The following is a 21,220-nucleotide window of genomic DNA, read 5'->3' as shown; positions in this document are numbered from 1 at the left end:
ACAAATGCTTCATGATCTCACTTATATGTGGAATTTAAAATAGTCAAACTCATAGAATTAGAGTGTAGAATGGTGCTTGCCAGGGGCTGGTGGAAGAGGAAATGGGGAAGTATTGGTCAAAGGGTACCAAGTTTCAGTTATGCAAGATGAATAAATTCTGGAGATCTAACATACAGCAATGTGACTATAGTTAATAATACTGTATTGTACATTTGAAATTTGCTAAAAGGGTATATATTAAGTGTTCTCACCACAGAAAAGAAAAAAGAAAATGGTTATGTGAGGTGATAGATATATTAATTACATTGTGGTACACATTGCATGTATATATCAAAAGATTCAGTTGTATACCTTAAATATTTATAATTTTGTCAACTATACTCCAATAAAGCAGAAAAATACTTTCACATTTTCTTAATCATATATAAAGTGTTTTGAAAGAAACTTGAAAAACTTACTTGGAACCATAGTGTACTCCCACCAATGAATGGACCATTTTTATATTTATTCAAAGAATTTAGTGTTTGTACTTAAAATAGGCTAAATATTAGATAGTTTTATCAGTACTTAGAGTAAGTTTCTTTTAATATTTTAGTGACTGACTCTCCTTCAATATCTTAACCTTATTTGGGTCACAGATTCCCTCTGAGAAGTTGATGAAATCTGTGTGATCTCTCCCCAGGAAAATTAACACATGCAAATTTTGCATATAATTACAAGGCTTCTACAAACCCAGACATACAACAGTGGATTCCAGCCATGAACCAGTTTAAGGTCTATTCTTCAGTTAGGACCCACATTATTTTTAATTTTGCTCTATGCTAAGTATTTTAGCCTTGCCCTTTAACTTTTTTTTCTTGCCGGATGCTATATTGCCAAAATTTAGTAACTGGTCCAGGGTTCTGGCTGAATATACCTCTCTTTCCAGTTAAATATGACATATGTTACCATTGTACTTCTTTTCCTTAATATGTCAATTTTTAAAATCTCATGTATTGTGGTACAACTCCAGTTTTGGAGAAGCTATAAGAGTAAGAAGTTGACAATTTATTGGGGGAATAATAGAGGGAAAAATACCTTAAGATAGGGTGACTCCTAATAGACTACTGATCGTGCAATCCAAGAAGGGAGATGCCTGGGGGAAGAAGGCAAGGTGACCAGAAGCTAGCCACAAAAAGCCTAGTGCATACTGGAATCAAAGGGATGAGTTCAGAGAGCTGGCAGCATATGCCCTTGGTCCCTCCCTAGTTTTAGAAATGAGAATTCAGGGAGGAATGAAAACAGCTTGGGTGGCAGATGGCTGCAGAGAAAACTGTTTCAACCCAAATTTGAGGATTGTATCAAAAAGCCCAGGCAGAAATAATTTTATTTTCTTCAAGGTCTTAGAGTTGACATCCGGGGGTAGAAAGAGAGAAATACTGAGTGGGGAAGAAATGGGAGTAGAGGGGAAAAAAGAGAGAGACAGAGGGAGGGAGCAGCTCAGGAAAGAAGCCACACTTGTATTAATCTATACAAAAGTAGTCTAATTGATTATCTCATGGAAATATAAAGTGCCAGGCTGAGCGTGGTGGCTCACACCTGTAATCCCTGCACTTTGGGAGGCAGTGGTGGGAGACTCACTGGAGCTCAGGAGTTCAAGACCAGCATGGGCAACATGGCAAAACCCTGTCTCTACAGGTAATACGAAAATTAGCCAAGCATGGTGGTTCCCACCTCTAGTCCCAGCTACTCAGGAGGCTGAGGTGGGAGGATCACCTGGGAGGATCACCTGAGTCTGGGAGGTCGAGGTTACAGTGAGATGTGATCATGCCACTGCACTCCAGCCTGGGCAACAGAGGGAGACCCTGTCTCAAAAAAAAAAAAAAAAAAAAAGAAAGAAAGAAAAGAAAAAGAAAAAGAAATTTAATCTGTTTAACTGGCTGTAACCTCAAGAGTGTGCACTTTGAAATTAGTTACTGAAAGTGTATATGTACTACTTTATGCTTCATTGTAAGAAGAGGAATATTAGAGAAAACAAAAGGGCCAGCATCTCCCCTGTATGTCAAATTGTGGCTCAGAGCTCACAATAGCCCACAGGACACTTTATTTTGAACTAGAAACATACAGGTCCAGCCCCCCACTAGGACTTGTGGCCTAGCGAGCACAATGCTGTTGGGGTATCAGTGCCATTTTCTCTCCATTGCCATCCCTCTGTGTTAACCCTGTTAAAAAGAACTGAATTTCTGCTTAGGCTTCAGGCAGCAGAGGGGATGCAGACAGCCTTTGGGTATGTGCAAGCATATTCAGGTCTCTTGCAAGGCCAGAGCCCCTACAATATTATTCATTTCTAGCATTCCAGCTATCCATGTAAATGTGAATCTGGGTAGGAAGGTTACAGAACAGCAATTTGGGAGAGATGCGGGTGGAGAGATCAAAAAGGAAAGAGGTGCTGGTTCAGCAAGCCATACCACATAGAGCCACCCCGACGGTCAATAAGGGGGCAGATGTTTCAGCCAGACTGCTCGTCCATCCAGAAACTACTTGTAATTTTAATCTTTTCATAAATAATCATAGAAATCATTCCAGAATTATATTTGTATGTATTTATACACATACATTTATGTATGATTCATATACATTTTTCCTATATTCATGAATGCTAGCCATTCTTTCATATGAGTTACTTTAAACTATTACAGTATTCAATGAATGTACTATCCAATAAATGCAATTAATGTCAATAATTCCTATTATGTCTACTCTAACAAAATATGAAACATGTAAATTAGGTAAATCATTAACTTATGTGAGGAATTTTGAAACCATGATCCAATCTTATTGAACTGTTCTTTAATGTTTAATGCTAATTAACCAAACATTCACATAAATGATTATGCTAAAAATATTTTACACTTATTTTCAATATTTAGCTTTTGCTTTATCTTCTTTTTCAAATTCAGTGAAAATCTGGGCAATAAGATATTGCTGATCAAATATGATTTGTGTCCATGTCTTTATTTGTATCAGTTTGGATTGTCCTCAATTAAGGCTGCTTCATTTCCTTCATTTAGACTTACTGAATGTCACATATTGCCACTAGTAAAGCTTACGGTTATAAGAGGTATACAAGCACTATATCTTCCTTTGTATTTAAGCCCTATATTACTGTTTGCAGGTTCAAGATAATCTGTAGGGCTTTTTATTTTCTTAAAATAGGCAATTTAAAAATTCTATTACTGTTTTGAATATGTAATACTTGATAATGGTTCAAAATTAAAATGTCAGAATGTATACAAGGAGAAGTCTTGTGACTACTCCTTCCCCGTTCCCGTTCCTCCTAGCCCCATAAGGAACCATTTTTAGTAGCTTCTTATTAATCATTTCTGTATTTCTTAATGAAAATAAAACACAAATATATGTTCTTATTTTTCTCCCTGTCTTTCAAAAAGAGGTGACGTTTAAAAATTCTGCCCACAATGCCTTTTAACCTTGCTGCTGACTTATTTTTCCAGTTGGTAACTTACTTCCTTGCAAAGAGAATTCATTAAATCATCTATGTATGCATTCACAAGATCTCTATAAAGTTATCAAAATTAACAGGATGATTTTAAATAATTATTAATTGATTCCACTCTTACAAGTTTTCAGAATGGATTGGTTGATTTGCTGGGAACATGGTGCTTGAGTTAAGGACGTCAGAGAGGGAGTCTGGTCCTCCCTAGTGACTGGAATGTTCTGGCGCACTATGCAGGTTACTGCCTTCCTGGTTTGATGATCTGGATAACTGCTGAGCTATTTTTTTCATAGTTTAAAAATTAGTTTAATTTCTAGCATAAAAGCTGTGCTAAAGGCACGACATAGGAAAGTATATACAGATGTAAAAAATGATTAAGGATGTTTTATGCTCAATGCAAATTTTAAAAACTTGTAATTTCAAAGTCTTGTAAAAAGTGACGTTTCAAGAGTTTGAACTGTTTAGAATGCTGAAGAGGAGTTTGATGCTAACAATTATCTCTCGTGTGATCATATCACCAACTAATTACAAAATTGGAAGTTTTTATTCACTCAAGCACTTTCTTCTTCTCATTGCTAATATTTCTTTTCAGGGTCTCTAGGCATCCTCATTCACTAATATGATTTTGTATTTCATGTTGTGTAACATTAGAACCTTGCTCCCAGTCCTCAGCATTCCATGATACACGACTATGCTGCACAGACCATGGTTAGGGTGTGCTTCCATCCTTGCCACTATGTTGCAAATAGAGCCCCCTTTCAACCTCAGGAGTGCCCTGGATTTGGTGTTAAATTCTGTGGTCACTCTGTGAGATTTGTCAATGATAATAATGGCTTTTATTGAGCATTTGCTCTATACCAGGCACTGTGTTAAGGTCTTTGCATGTATTATTTCTTTTATTACTGCATAGAGCATAACTCTTCCATTAGGCAACTGTATTAGAATGCTATTTTACAAAAGGCAATGGGAGCCAAGAGAGGTTAAGTAATTTACCCAAAGTCAAACAGCTAGTAACTGATAAACTGGGACTTGAATTCAGACTTGTTGTATCTGCACAGTAACTGTTTGTGCCTTTGCTGTGTTATGAGAACAAGTCTGTGGCTACCGAACCCAAGTTAGGTTGGTAACAACTTGTGGTGCTGGGACAACTGAGTTTCTTTTGATTGCCTTACATTTATTCAGCCCATTCATCTGTCAACTAAATAAATACATTCTTTTTCTTTTTATTTTTTAGTAAATGACAAGACAAACAATGTTCTGTGTGTGTGTGTGTGTGTGTGTGTGTGTGTTTGAGACAGGACCAATAATCTTGGCAGTGTTATGTTACAATGGCTTTTTAAATTTTGTACTAAATGCCAATTTAATTGTTTAGTTTGATGGGTGCATTAGGAACAGTGGTTCACTGTTTCACTTTGGAAAAGCTGCTCTCTGTCAGGTTTGTGAACAGCTTTATTGTTTAGTTCATATAAAGGTCAGTAGCTCTAAAAATACACACTTTAATGTGTGATGTAATAGACATTTTATATGTGTTGCAGGTACTTTCCCTCAGTGGTTGAAATGAATACCTTTTGTGCCTTCTGGAGAAGGTGTCTGTATGTATGGTGTGGGAATATGTGTGTGTCTGTATATGCACACTTCTTGTTTGAAAGCCCCAGTCTTACAAACTTATGAACTGGATTCTTCAATCTCTTTCTTATGAAATATCAACATCTACTGTGAATCTATCGTATATCATTGGATTTGACAGACATTTTGACTGTGTAACTTGCAAATACAGGCTTCGGGTCGGAAAAATAAAGAAAAAATATTTGTGGTGGATTCTGTTTGATTAAAAAAAATGGAATCAATTGATTCAATTTAGCTTGGCAGCCTAACAGGTAACTTCAGCTTCTGCATCTTCAGACCTTTCTCAGCTTTTCCCTTGCTCAATAAACTATTTCTTTTCTTGTGTTTCTTTTCTTAGCTTGAGGAAGTGTTAAGATTTGTTCATTTCAAAACAGATCATTTAAAAATGAAGAAGTCACATTGTTTAGTTCACTGGACTGGGAGCCTTAGAGACATGTTCTATTCTCAGCTCTGGAAAATCTCTTAAAACAAAATCACATGACCTTCAAATAAAGATATTACTCTAGTTTGAGATAGTATACTTTACTTTCTAATCAGCCCTGAAAGCACAGTATTAACTGGAAAGACCTTGGCAAAGTTATGCTGTCAATAGGAAAGTTCCAAATCCTGGCAGAGAATATTCCTTTGAGTTACATTTTTCTACAACTTTTAAAAGTCTCTTCTCAACTGTAATCCTTCACTTCCAATAGGATAATACAAGATTAATATATCTATTATGAGAATGAAGATATTTTGGATGAAGTTATTATAAATCCCTTATGGAAATATTACCACATTATTATCCCCAACTGGAGGCTGGAGTAGTGGTGGTGGATATTTTGATCTATAGCTGGGACTATTGATGATCCCATACCTGACACCTGAGGAAAATGGATCTCTTTAGCTATGTTGGTCCAGGTTCTGATATACCTTTTTTTTTTTTTTTTTTTTGACTTTTTTCTCTGTATTTAACAAAGCCAATCTGTATTACAAACAAAGAACAAACAACAACACAAACTTCCTTAATCATATAAGGAAAATTATAAAGAAAAAACAAACCAGGAAAGTATGTGGTGAATGACATGAAATTTCTGAACATAGTGCAATGAACAGTACAAAGTATTTGGTTTATGAAAAATTTAACTCTAGTCCTTACCGTTTAACTGATTTTGTACCTTTAAACAATTGAGTTAATCTTTTTGTTCTTTACCTTTAAAATAGGAGAATAACACTTCATATGGCTAGTTTAGGATCAGATGATAACTATGAAAGTACTTTGTAGAAGACAGATGTTAGTTATTGTGTTGATGATACAAGTCCCGCCTATGGGCTATTAGGTACATTAAGTACACAACTCAGTTGTTTTTCTTCACTCTGTGGAAGCCCTAAGGAGATAAATTTCAGATTGTGTGCACTCATGCTTCGTGGGATTCTCACTGTCTACATGGTCATCCTTTTCTTCTGGTCTATTCTTTGGTTCTGTAGCTGAGGTCTGGGCTGCTCTGCTCTGGCCACAGTTTACACTCCGTTTCTACTTTGCAACAATTCTGCTATTTTCTCCCTGTCATCTCCTTTGCCCTGCCCTCTCCCTCATTCCCAAAGAGAAAGGCTTGTCTTGCTTGAGTCAGAATCAACTTCAGGACATTTCCTTTTTCCCTCTGACATTTTCTAGCTTCAAGTCTTTTTTTATTTTCATTTTTCTACTCTTTATACTTATTTTTTATTTTTATACTTTAAGTTCTAGGGTACGTGAGCACAACATGCAGGTTTGTTACATAGGTATACATGTGCCATGGTGGTTTGCCGCACCCATTAACTTGTCATTTACATTAGGTATTTCTCCTAATGCTATCCTTCTCCCAGCTCCCCGTCACCCAACAGGCCCAGTGTGTGATGTTCCCCTCCCTGTGTCCATATGTTCTCACTGTTCGACTCCCACTTATGAGTGAGAATATGCAGTGTTTGGTTTTCTGTCTTTGTGATATTTTGCTGAGAATGATGGTTTCCAGCTTCATCCATGTCCCTGCAAAGAACATGAACTCATCCTTTTTTATGGCTGCATAGTATGCCATGGTATATATGTGCCACATTTCTTTATCCAGTCTATTACTGATGGACATTTGGGTGGGTTCGAAGTCTTTGCTATTGTGAATACTGCTGCAATAAACATACGTGTGCATGTGTCTTTATAGCAGCATGATTTATAATCCTTTGGGTATATCACAGTAATGGGATTCCTGGGTCAAATGGTATTTCTAGTTCTAGATCCTTCAAGAATCGCCGCAGTGTCTTCTACAATGGTTGAACTAATTTATACTCCCACCAACAGTGTAAAAGCGTTCCTATTTCTCCACATCCTCTCTAGCATCTGTTGTTTCCTGACTTTATAATTATTCCCATTCAAACTGGCGTGAGATGATATCTCATTGTGGTTTTGATTTGCATTTCTCTGATGACCAGTGATGATGAGCATATTTTCATGTCTGTTGGCGGCATAAATGTCTTCTTTTAAGAAGTGACTGTTCATATCCTTTGCCCACTTTTTGAGGGTCATTTTTTTCTTGTAAATTTGTTTAAGTTCTTTGTAGATTCTGGATATTAGCCCTTTGTCAGGTGGAAAAATTGCAAAAATTTTCTCCCATTCTGTAGGTTGCCTGTTCACTCTGACAATAGTTTCTTTTGCTGTGCAGAAGCTCTTTATTTTATTTTATTTATTTATTTTTTTATATATATAGTTTTATATTTTATACAGTCAGTATATATAAAATACAATATATATATTATATATAATGTATAGTGACAATATTTTATACATCTTCTATACCTTTTCTAACACATCCTAGAGCTTTTTAAATATAGTAGATATTTTCCACAGAATTTATTATGTCCAGATGCTCAGGAAACTGTATGAGACTGTGAAGAATAAAAACATTAATGCATATTTGAATAGAGGACATTCATTAAGTTATTTTGCATTACCACCCATTATTGTACTTTTTTTTATTTTTTATTTTTTATTATACTTTAAGTTCTAGGGTACATGTGCATAACGTGCAGGTTTGTTACATATGTATACTTGTGCCATGTTGGTGTGCTGCACCCATCAACTCGTCAGCACCCATCAATTCATCATTTATATCAGGTATAACTCCCCAGTGCAATCCCTCCCCCCTCCCCCCTCCCCATGATAGGCCCCATTGTGTGATGTTCCCCTTCCCGAGTCCAAGTGATCTCATTGTTCAGTTCCCACCTATGAGTGAGAACATGCGGTGTTTGGTTTTCTCTTCTTCTTAGTTTGCTAAGAATGATGGTTTCCAGCTGCATCCATGTCCTACAAAGGACACAAACTCATCCTTTTTTATGGCTGCATAGTATTCCATGGTGTATATGTGCCACATTTTCTTAATCCAGTCTGTCACTGATGGACATTTGGGTTGATTCCAAGTCTTTGCTATTGTGAATAGTGCCGCAATAAACATACGTGTGCATGTGTCTTTGTAGTAGAATAATTTATAATCCTTTGGGTATATACCCAATAGTGGGATGGCTGGGTCATATGGTACATCTAGTTCTAGATCCTTGAGGAATTGCCATAGGACTTCATGTCTAAAACACCAAAAGCAACGGCAGCAAAAGCCAAAATTGACGAATGGGATCTAATTAAAGAGCTTCTGCACAGCAAAAGAAACTACCATCAGAGTGAACAGGCAACCTACAGAATGGGAGAAAATTTTTGCAATCTACTCATCTGACAAAGGGCTAATTTCCAGAATCTACAAAGAACTCAAACAAATTTACAAGAAAAAAACAAACAACCCCATCAAAAAGTGGGGAAAGGATATGAACAGACATTTCTCAAAAGAAAACATTCATACAGCCAACAGACACATGAAAAAGTGCTCATCATCACTCGCCATCAGAGAAATGCAAATCAAAACCACAATGAGATACCATCTCACACCAGTTAGAATGGCAATCATTAAAAAATCAGGAAACAACAGGTGTTGGAGAGGATGTGGAGAAATAGGAACACTTTTACACTGTTGGTGGGATTGTAAAGAAGCTCTTTATTTTAATTAGATCCCATTTGTCAGTTTTGGCTTTTGTTGCCATTGCTTTTGGTGTTTTAGTCATGAAGTCTTCGCCCATGCCTATGTCCTGAGTCCTAGGTTTTCTTCTAGGTATTTTATGGTTTTAAGGATTACATTTAAGTCTTTAATCCATCTTGAGTTAATTTTTGTATAAGGTGTAAGAAAGGGATCCAGTTTCTTAAGAAAATGTGGCACATATACACCATGGAATATTATGCAGCCATAAAAAAGGATGAGTTTGCGTCCTTTGTAGGGACATGGATGCAGCTGGAAACCATCATTCTTAGCAAACTATCACAAGAACAGAAAACCAAACACGGCATGTTCTCACTCATAGGTGGGAACTGAACAATGACATCACTTGTACTCGGGAAAGGGAACATCACACATCGGGGCCTATCATGGGGGGGAGGGGGGAGGGATTGCATTGGGAGTTATACCTGATATAAATGACGAATTGATGGGTGCTGACGAGTTGATGGATGCAGCACACCAACATGGCACAAGTATACATATGTAACAAACCTGCACGTTATGCACATGTACCCTAGAACTTAAAGTATAATAATAAAATAAAATAAAATAAAAAAAAGAAAGGGATCCAGTTTCAGCTTTCTACATATGGCTAGCCAGTTTTCCCAGCACCATTTATTAAATAGGGATCCTTTTCCCATTTCTTGTTTTTGTCAGGTTTGTCAAAGATCAGATGGTTGCAGATGTGTGGTGTTATTTCTGAGGCCTCTGTTCTGTTCCATTGGTCTATATATCTGTTTTGCTACCAGTACCATGCTGTTTTGGTTACTGTAGCCTTGTAGTATAGTTTGAAGTCAGGTAGTGTGATGCCTCTAGCTTTGTTCTTTTGGCTTAGGATTGTCTTGGCAATGCGGGGTTTTTTTTGGTTCCATGTCAACTTTAAAGGAGTTTTTTCCAATTCTGTGAAGAAAGTCATTGGTAGCTTGATGGGGATGGCATTGAATCTATCAATTACTTTGGGCAGTATGGCCATTTTCACGATATTGATTCTTCCTATCCATGAGCATGGAATGTTCTTCCACTTGTTTGTGTCCTCTTTTATTTTGTTGAGCAGTGATTTGTAGTTTTCCTTGAAGAGGTCCTTCACATCCCTTGTAAGTTGGATTCCTAGGTATTTCATTCTCTTTGTAGTAATTGTAAATAGGAGTTCACTTATGATTTGACTCTCTGTCTGTTATTTGTGTATAGGAATGCTTGTGATATGATAGAGTTTTGTACGTATACAATCATGTCATCTGCAAACAGAGACAAATTGACTTCCTCTTTTCCTAATTGAATACCCTTTATTTCGTTCTCTTGCCTGATTGCCCTGGCCAGAACTTCCAATACTATGTTGAATAGGAGTGGTGAGAGAGGGCATCCTTGTCTTCTGCTGGTTTTCAAAGGGAATGCTTCCAGTTTTTGCCCATTCAGTATGATATTGGCTATGGGTTTGTCATAAAAAGCTCTTATTATTTTGAGATACATTCCATCAATACCTAGTTTATAGGGAGTTTCTAGCATGAAAAACTGTTAAATTTTGTTGAAGGCCTTTTCTGCATCTATTGAGATAATCATGTGGTTTTTGTCATTAGTTCTGTTTATGTGATGGATTACATGTATTGATTTGTGTATGTTGAGCCACCCTTGCATCCCAGGGATGAAGCCCACTTGATCTTGGTGGACAAGCTTTTTGGTGTGCTGCTGGATTCGGTTTGCCAGTATTTTACTGAGGATTTTTCCCATTGATGTTCACCAGGGATATTGGCCTAATAGTCCCTTTTTGTGTGTGTGTCTCTGCCAGGCATTGGTATCAGGATGATGCCGGCCTCATACAATGAGTTAGAGAGGATTCCCTCTTTTTCTATTAATTGGAATAGTTTCAGAAGGAATGGTACCAGCTCTTCTTTGTACCTCTGGTAGAATTCAGCTGTGAATCCATCTGGTCCTGGACTTTTTTTGGTTGGTAGGCTATTAATTATTGCCTCAATTTCAGAACCTGTTATTTGTCTATTCAGAGATTTAACTTCTTTCAAGTTTAGTCTTGGGAGGGTGTATGTGTCCAGGAAATTATCGATTTCTTCTAGATTTTCTAGTTTATTTGCATAGAGGTGTTTATAGTATTCTCTGATGGTAGTTTGTATTTCTGTGGCATTGGTGGTGATATCCCCTTTATCATTTTTTATTGTGTGTATTTGAGCCTTCTCTCTTTTCTTCTTTATTAATCTGGCTAACGGTCTATCAATTTTGTTGATCTTTTAAAAAAACCAGCTCCTGGATTCATTGACTTTTTAAAAGGGTTTTTGGTGTCTCTATCTCCTTCAGTTCTGCTCTGGTCAAGTTATTTCTTGTCTTCTACTAGCTTTTGAATTTGTTTGCTCTTGCTTCTCTAGTTCTTTTAACTGTATTGTTAAGGCATCAATTTTATATCATTCCTGCTTTCTCTTGTGGGCTTTTAGTGCTATAAATTTCCCTCTACACACTGCTTTAAATGTGTCCCAGAGATTCTGGTATGTTGTGTCTTTGTTCTCATTGGTTTCAAATAACATCTTTATTTCTGCCTTCATTTTGTTATTTAGCCAGTAGTCGTTCAGGAGCAGGTTGTTCAGTTTCCATGTAGTTGAGCAGTTTTGAGTGAGTTTCTTAATCCTGAGTTCTAGTTTGATTGCACTGTGTTCTGAAAGACAGTTTGTTGTGATTTCTGTTATTTTACATTTGCTGAGGAGTGTTTTACTTCCAATTATGTAGCCAATTTTAGAATAAGTGCGATGTGGTGCTGAGAAGAGTATATATTCTTTTGATTTGGGGTGAAGAGTTCTGTGGATGTCTATTAGTTCTGCTTGGTCCAGAGCTGAGTTCAAGTCCTGAATATCCTTGTTAACTTTCTGTCTCATTGATCTGTCTAATATTGACAGTGGGGTGTTAAAGTCTCCCATTATTATTGTGTGGGAGTCTAAGTCTCTTTGTAGGTCTGTAAGAACTTGCTTTATGAATCTAGGTGCTCCTGTATTGGGTGCATATATATTTAGTATAGTTAGCTCTTCTTGTTGAATTGATCCCTTTACCATTATATGATGGCCTTCTTTGTTTCTTTTGATCTTTGTTGGTTTAAAGTCTGTTTTATCAGCGACTAGGATTGCAATCCTTGCCTTTTTTTGTTTTCCATTTGCTTGGTAGATGTTCCTCCATCCCTTTATTTTGAGTCTATGTATGTCTCCTTGTGGGAGATGGGTCTCCTGAATACAGCACACTGATGGGTATTGACTCCTTTTTTTTTTTTTTTTTTTGAGATGGAGTCTCGCTTTGTTGCCCAGGCTGGAGTGCAGTGGTGCGATCTCGGCTCACTGCAAGCTCCACCTCCCGGGTTCATGCCATTTTCCTGCCTCAGCCTCCTGAGTAGCTGGGACGACAGGTGCCCGTCACCACGCCTGGCTAATTTTTATATTTTTAGTACAGACGGGGTTTCACTGTGTTAACCAGGATGGTCTCAATCTCCTGACCTCATGATCCACCCACCTTGGCCTCCCAAAGTTCTGGGATTACAGGCGTGAGCCACTGCACCCGGCCAGGTGTTGACTCTTTATCCAATTTTCCAGTCTCTTTCTTTTAATTGGGGTATTTAGCCTATTTACATTTGAGGTTAATGTATGTGTGTATATATATGTGTATATATATATATATACACACACACACACACATATGAGGTTAATATTGTTATATGTGAACTTGATCCTGTCATTATGATGTTAGCTGGTTATTTCACCCATTAGTTGATGCAGTTTCTTCCTAGCATTGACGGTCTTTACAATTTGGAATGTTTTGCAGTGTCTGGTACTGGTTGTTCCTTTCCATGTTTATTGCTTCCTTCAGGAGTACTTGTAAGGCAGGCCTGCTGATGACAAAATCTCCCAGTGTTTCCTCATATGTAAACAATTTTATTTCTCCTTCACTTATGAAACTTAGTTTAACTGGATATGAAATTCTTGGTTGAAATTATTTTCTTTAAGGATGTTGAATATTGGCCCCCACTCTCTTCTAGCTTGTAGGGTTTCTGCAGAGAGATCCACTGTTAGTCTGATGGGCTTCCCTTTGTGGGTAACACAACCTTTCTCTCTGGCTGCCCTTTTTCCTTCATTTCCACCTTGGTGAATCTGATAATTATGTCTCTTGGGGTTGCCCTTCTTGAGGAGTATCTTTGTGGTATTCTCTGTATTTTCTGAATTTGAATGTTGGCCTGCCTTGTCTAGCTTCAAGTCTTTAGAGGTCTTATCCTCTCCATGCCATAGTTCTGTCTCCTTGGTTGGTTTACCTGAAACATATTCCTTACTGAGATTTTGAGACAGATTTTTGCCTTCTTCACCTGGGCTTAAGTGTGGGTCTGGCTTACTAGTGGTCTCTCTGACTGGAGAGTGGGAGTGCTCTTACTTCATTCTGCACCCTACATCCCTGTTCTGAAGGTCAGCAGCAGATAGAAACTGCTCTTTCCCACTTTTGAAAGACTCCATATTCCATAAGAGTTTCCAAATGAATTTCAAGTTCTAGCTTGATAAAGCAGAAATAAGATTGAAGAAAGCCAGTAAGTGTTTTTAACCTTCCCACCTAAGAGTAGTAGTAATTTTGGTAGGGCTGCTAGAAGTAATTTTGGTAATAGCAACAAAGCAATAATAATAGTAGTAGTAGTAGTAGTCATCATCTTTGTCTTAGTAGTAGTTAACATTTATTGCCCCTTTTTACAACCAAATATGATTAAAAGTTCTGAACATGCATTACATGATTTAAACGTTGCAATGACCCTGTGAGGTGAGTCTGTTACTGTTTCTCTTTTAGGGTTGAAGACGCTGAGGCTCTGCAGGTGAAGCAACTTGCCTGAGTAATAACATGGAGAATCGGTATTCAAAGCCAGGTTTGATTTCAGAACCTGAGTGTACCACTCCACATTCTGGAATACATTAATTGGCTCTTGGGGCAGAGGCCACTGACTCAAATGCCTATAGGAGCCAGGTCAGAAGTAAAAGTTGGTGGACAGGGCCCACAATTAGGAAGACAGCAGTGTAAGCTAGATGATAAATGGCAATTGACATTCTTCCTCAGTGTTGGGGTGCTATGAGGCACAGTGGGGACTGGGGTTTTTGGAGAACATATGTCCTATCCAAAAAAAATGATAGCTACTTAATCCAGCAGTTGTTCTCACAGAGAAATAAACTTTTTAATACAGAAATTTTAAAAAGATGATGAAACATGGATTTTGTATAATATTTCTCAATTATTAAATATTGGCATTGGATGCAAATGAAAAGCTAAACAAAACACTGTGAAGGTTAAAATAATTATGTCTGGGGACCAAGTAGGGCCTGATGTGTTACCTCTCACAGGGAAAAATTTTGGAACATTCAAACCATGTGAATGAGTGATGACACAATACAATAAGAGATATAATGTTCCGTATTGGCCAGTAGTTGGACTGTCCTTAGCCGTCCATCAACGATTTCTTTACAGAAGACTCTGGGGAAATCCCAGTTTATTAAATGCTGTATAAAGACTGAAAGAAATCACATAAATAATAATAATTCTATTCTTAAGCCCCTACTGTGTGCCAACCACTTTGTATAGCTATTTTATTAATTTTAATTCCCATAACATTCCTGTTAGCCACGTGAGGATAGATATTTGAGAAGTCAAAAAGTAACAGCAGCAACTTGCCAAAACGTATGTCTCTAGCAAGGGGGCAGTGTGGGGTGTGAATCCAGATATGCATGATTCCAGAGCCCTTTGTCTTCCCGCACAGCTCTGCTGCCTTTACAGTGACATACTGCTGTGAAGTTTGCATTATGCTGGATCTCACATAGGCAGGGAAAGGCTATCCATGTTGTTCAGCATGACTTTCAGTTTCAACAAAGAGATTCCTCTAATCGAAATTATCTTTGTACACTACCAGAAATTCTTCCCTTTCACATTGTCACTCAGCCTGAAATTTGAGCCTTTACAGATTTTTTAGTGTTAGCAAGCATACTCCTGTGAAAGTGTCTGCTTAAGCAATCTTTCCTTCATTCACGTGTTAACATGAAGTTAATCAGATTATATCCTTCAAACAACTAGCTGAGATCATGGGAATTTCTCTGGACAGCAGGGAGGAGGAAGTGGCCCTTCAGAAGTACGTGTCATTGATTAGATGGGGTGACCAGACTGTGGAAGTTGGGATAGGCCCTGTGTGCCATGGGCAGGTTTCTGGCTGCTTCAGAAGCAGGAGAGTGGGCACAGAAGTTTGTTAATTATGTTACCTTTTGCCTAGATCTGTCTTCTCAACTAAACAAAACCAAAATCACATTATTGGCTGGTGATTTTTATCCTATTATATTTATGGTACAGAAATGTAGCATTTTTTTTTCTTTTTTTGCTGTGAATTAGATTTTGAATATCTTTTATGTTTCTAAAAACTATTATCTTTAGAAAATTAATGTTCTTTTTTCCCGATTAAGGAACAGACTCTGTCAATAATTAAAGAGAAAACAAAGCTGAAGAAATACTCACAAAATAGCTGTCTCTAAGGGATAGGATTATGGACTTTTAATGTATTGTTTGAATTTTTTTATAATAAGATAACTCGTTTTAGAAGGAGAACAAACAATAGAGTTTTGGTGTTGGAGGAGGGTGAATGAAAAAAGTCTTAGTTGTCAGGGTGTAGTCAGAATGAGGTGGGCAAGGTTTGCTGCCTGTGAGTTAGAATCTGTAATTACCTCGAGGAGAGGGGCCCTATTGAGGATATGAGGCTCCTGAAAGGGAAGAGAGGAGGGGCTGGCTCTCCAAGTTTTAGTTGGTCTTTCCTTCTCCCTACTCCTGAAGCCCCAAGGAATGTGGGGTTTCTCCACAGTTTTTTTTTTCTTCTGGAAGTGAGAATGAGAATTCAGAAGAATTCAGGGTGATTCAGTGCTTAGAATTCCCTGACATCTGTTAAACCTTACCACTGACTGTTATTTATTAGACAGCTTTGCCCAAAACAGCCCCTAAATGTTTATTATGCAAGCCTTGCTAGAGTTTACTCCTGCCTTCTTGTAACCTGAATCCTATCTCCCAACTTTTCAGAAGTCTCAGAATAGTTCTATTTTCTTTCCCTTTTTGTTCATTTTGGATATCAGCTATGAAAAATTTTATTCTTTCATTTGGTTCAGATGCAGCTTGGGATCCTCAACTCATTTCCCTATTGATCTGTCATTGGAAATTGCTGCTTTGCCTTACTATAGTATACTGTCTCTCTGCAAATTCTGAATTTCCCAGGAGTAGAATATATGCAAATATTTTGCATTTATTAGTGTGTAATAACTAAGCTTTACCCTCTGTGAATAAACTCAAAACTGGTGAACATTGGTTGTAAGTGGAATGAATCAGGTGATACTGACTTATCCATTTGAACCTTAAACACACCTCTTTTGTCAGTCCTCAGAATCCCTTACTGGTATTGAAGAGTAAGAGCTCTACAAAGAAGAATATTAGGGTCTAGGAACTCAGAAGGCTCTTTGGTCATTAAAGGCAAAATGACAATCACATCCTTTAAGATCAAATTTGTTATGTAATTATTCCATTTGTCTATCCCACAGATATCTGGTACTAGGAAAGACTTTTATGGGTGAAACTGTTCTATTCTTTGTAATACTGTTGGAGAAAAGACCTATTTATTTAGTTCCCAAGAAAGCTTTTCTATAGCAGTGTCTTTTAATATGACATGTTCCTCAATGATTTCTCTTTAAAAATCCATCCACCTCTGTGATCTGCTCTCTTGTCAGCTCATCTATTTAATTTTGGCTGCCTTTTCTGAAATTGAAGCCATCAGTGTTCTTGGCATCAGCAAATTTCTGTCAATCCTCTTTTTATCAGTTTTTTTCTCTGTCTATATCTGAGGCTGCCCACTTGGCCCCCTAACCTGTAGTCACACAGAATTTCTTGCTTGTACTACTTCAAGCATATCCCACCCTTGTGGCCCCTTCACTCAAATATCTCTGTTTTCTAAGACCTTCTCTTTCCCTATAATTGGTGAAGGGATTAGAGTCTGCTGTTAAAGACTCACCTTATATATCACCTGTCTATCTTTCTCCACCTTGTCCCTCCATCCTAAGCAAAATTAGGCTGTCTGCCTTTTGTGCTCCAGTAGCATAGCTATGATATCATGATCTCTGCCTCACTCCACAGACCAGAATTCCTTCATGTAGAGTACAAGATGATCCAGGCAGTGTTAGACCTATTTATATTGATTTGAAATCTAAGGCAATATGGTAAGCTTTTCTAATCTTTCATGTATACATCCATCCTGGCACCTTCACTCAGTCCTGCCATTATTCCAGGTTTGCTCTCACACATTTGCTCATATTCAGCGTATTATGAAATATTATAGTTATTTTTATCTGATTTTAAGAGGATTTACAGATTATGTTACCTTTTTTTTAAAACTAAAACTACCTTCACAAGATGGACAAGTATCTTAAATACATTCCTACAAAAACACCCTGACTTGTAGATAATACTTGTAATGTAAGCACAACACATGACAGGAAAAAGCCAGAGCTGACTCCTCTATACTGCTACGAAGACTTTGTCAGCAATAGCGTGGCATGTGGTTGTGTGAAGTCATGTGCAGTGTCTCTGACATCAGGCCCATCACAGTAACAGCAATGGTAGCAATCCAATAACATCTTATAGAAGATTTAAAATGACTCAGGTAATTTAAAATATAGATTTATATCTGTATTTCACTATTGCTGTCTAGTAATATTATCTTAAGGGTTTATTTTGCCCTGAGAGAGTAGATAAAAGTAATATAGCAATACAAATAATTTATATAGTATATAGTAATGCAAATAATTTATAATAATTATAATAGTTTACAAATATAGGTTTAGTATCCTTTATCCAAAATGCTTGGGACCAGAAGTATTCTGAATTTTGGATTTTGGAATATTTGCATTATACTTACCAGTTGAACATCCCAAATCCAAAAATCTAAAATCTGAAATACTCCTCAAGTGGACAATTTTTGAATATCATATTGGTGCTCAAAAGTTTCAAATTTTGGAGCATTTTGGATTTTGAGATTAGGATGCTCAACCTGTAATATTCATTATTGACGGAACATGCTAAAAAGTATATTAGTAGGCATATGTAATAAAAAAGTAACAGACCACCACTATGAATTTAGAGATGAATGCCCAGAGCTGAATAGAGACTGTATTGTTTTCATCTTTGTAGCTCAAGCACCTAGCACAATGACTGGACCATATTATTGTGCTCAGTAAATATTGAGTGAGTGAATAAATCAACAGAAGAACAAGTATAGGTCGGGGAGTGTTCTGCAGAGAGACTCTACCTGGTATAATATCCAACTAGAGGTGACAAACCAAGATGAAAGAATCTGATGACTCAGATGTGGGAAGTGGATTTATGCCTGAGTATGCAGTGAAATTATGACCCTACTGCAGTGTGAATTTATCTGGTGAAGTCATCACTTCCTATCTCATGGGGAAAGAGAGATACTTCCAGTTGGGAAGAATCAGGGACTCTTCTTCATTTGATTTCATCCTAAAACTGCCCCCTCTTTTTCAGATCCTCCTCCAGGTCTCATCCCCTCACACCACCACTTGTGCCTCTGTTACCAAGGAAGCTTTATTGCCTGAAATGCTCACCTGAATTACTGAGTGGTTTTGCTTATGTCTGTGTAATCACAGTCCCAAAGCTATTTTCTGATAAATGATTGCAACTTTACTTACATAATTCTGCAAGCCTAGGCCTCATCCTTCAGTATAAGTGAAAAGAATCTCTCTAATTCATGTCATGATATTGCAATACAAATTTCACCTTAGGACTCAATTGTTTTACTTTTTAAGAATTACTTATCCTTGGATGTTGTGGGTTCCTAATAGAGGGATCCGTTAATTATTTTTATTAATAAGTAATAATAAGTGCTGAGGCAAGCAATATGGACTAGCAATATGCTTGTGCTTTCAGAAATAAGGAAAGATATCATTTTTCTAATATTTTAATAGAGCAGAACAATTTCAGCATCTAGTAGTAGAAAATAAAGCCTCATTACTTGGGTAGCAAATGTTTAATTCATCTATGTCATCTTTATGATTAAATGTTCTCTAAAATTTTATAGTTATAAGGTTACCATATATGTTTCAGGAGTAGTAATATAGGCATTTCACAAGTAATACTGATCTTTTAATTAAATGTTCATGATAAATATAGAATATACATTTTGAGCACAAATATTTTTTATTGCATTATTGGGAAAGAGTTGCAACCATCAATAACAAATGGAGCTTGCCCTTCTGTAATTTACTCTTCATAATCACAAGAGGCCACTGACAGTAAGCACCATGAAAGCAAGAAGCATATCCTTTCACTCACCATTGTAGCCTCCATGCATAGTAGAGTGCCTAGCATGTAGTAAGAATACAACAAATATTTTGTCAAATGAATGAATGAAGTATGTGTATGTTCACCCCTGGCACTAGCCATGTGTTACACCTTTGCTTGCCCATAAAGATAAGTCTCAAATAATATTGTATAGGGCAGCGTTTTCAGTTTCTGATCTGGGGAACCTTGGTGCTCTGTGGAGATGCTGAGTGGTCTGCCAATAGCAAATTGCTTTCTGTCGAACCTTTACCTGCTGGAGTGTTATTTGTCAGGATTCTTAGTTACAATGCAATCTATCTTAAGAAAAAAAAAAAAGATTTATTGGCTTAGAAATACCAAAAAAGGTAGAGCAAAAGACACCAGGGAAAGGCTAGAATGCAGCCTGGGTCCCAGAATAAACATCACCTTTTCATCTCTCAGCATGTTGGCTTCATGCTCACTGCAGACCAGTTTTTTCAGTGGGAAACATAACTTATGACAGCTGTTAAGCTTTAGTATGTCTTAGATCCCTAGTCACTGGTTAAAGACTGACTTCAGGCTTTCTTTGGCCTCAAGTTTAAAATTTTGGAGAAGGAATTTTGTTTACAAGAGTTTGGCTATTTAAAACGAGTTTCAGAAATTTCTGCTGTAACAATTAATTTGCAGCCCCACCACTCTTTTTTGAGTCTCCCACTTTTATCCCCATCTGTTCTTTCTCAGCATCATTTCCCTAATTCCAAACTTGGACTCTTGGCCCAGTCTTTCTCACTTCTTAACTCTCTTCCTGGCCTATTTGGCTCTTAGTTTTCCTGTTCTTTGTGTCTTGGTATGTCGTTTGGTCCTTCTATCCCTTTGTCTTGACTGAAGACTCGTTTCCCAGAGAATCCCCTTCCAACATTTTGTCTGGGAGGAATTGAGCCATATAATGTGTAAATTTCAAGATTATATAAACCATGCTGTTTTAAGTCTTCCTTGTACTTTCAAATGGTTTTCACTAAAGGACAAAAGGCAGTTATTTTATATCTACTGTAGTCCTAAGCAGCATATAGGGTAGAAGTTCTTAAAATAACTTCTTTTGTAAAGTGGGACACCTTCAGTCATTAGGCTAGAATTTTCTCTGATGCAAGTGCTAAGAAATGACCTTGATCAGTAAAAAGGTATATACATATTGAAGCATGGGAATTACCAATATAATCTTTCTTTTCTGTTTCTGGAAAGGCAATTAAGGCTTCTACTCCTCCAGCAGCCAGTGCAAAGCCTGCCCTGAGTCGGATTTGACAATAGCATTTTAAAATGACCAGAGGAAGTGGAAGACTAATTTAGAGCAGGACATTTTATCTGCACTACTGCACTTAAACTTTTGTGCTGAATTTTTTTAATGTGCAAAAATTGTCTTCGCAATATATTTTGAATCTTGAGAAAATAATTACAAATAAAGTCAGAGAGAGAGCAGGATGAATTCTAATCAAAGAGGACATCTTTACAAATAAATAGGTAATGTTGTGGTCCTACAGAGCATTTTTCACTTAGCTCTATGGTGAAATGATTTTAAAATGAAGAAAGATGAAGTTTTACTTTAATTAGTTTGTGAAGACATGGATAAGTGCTTTTGAACGAGTAATTATCTGGCCCTTCT

The 21,220-nt window shown here is 37.1% G+C and overlaps 1 protein-coding gene across 3 annotated transcripts in view; it reads left to right on the top strand.

The window, feature by feature from the left end:
- Positions 1-21,220, top strand: part of CCDC148 (coiled-coil domain containing 148) — a 292,285-nt gene that overhangs the window by 51,754 nt on the left and 219,311 nt on the right. Inside the window, exon 2 of one of the 3 annotated variants that reach the window (XM_026447716.1) lies at positions 17,383-17,465. The exons of the other annotated variants lie outside the window; for them this stretch is intronic. The gene's annotated coding sequence lies outside the window, so the exon portion shown is untranslated. The remainder of the gene's footprint in view (positions 1-17,382; positions 17,466-21,220) is intronic. 3 annotated transcript variants of the gene reach the window in all.

Source organism: Piliocolobus tephrosceles, chromosome 11 (genome assembly GCF_002776525.5).
Source record: "Piliocolobus tephrosceles isolate RC106 chromosome 11, ASM277652v3, whole genome shotgun sequence".
In the NCBI taxonomy this organism is placed as follows: Eukaryota; Metazoa; Chordata; class Mammalia; order Primates; family Cercopithecidae; genus Piliocolobus; species Piliocolobus tephrosceles.
This window is presented reverse-complemented; position numbering and strand designations above follow the sequence as displayed.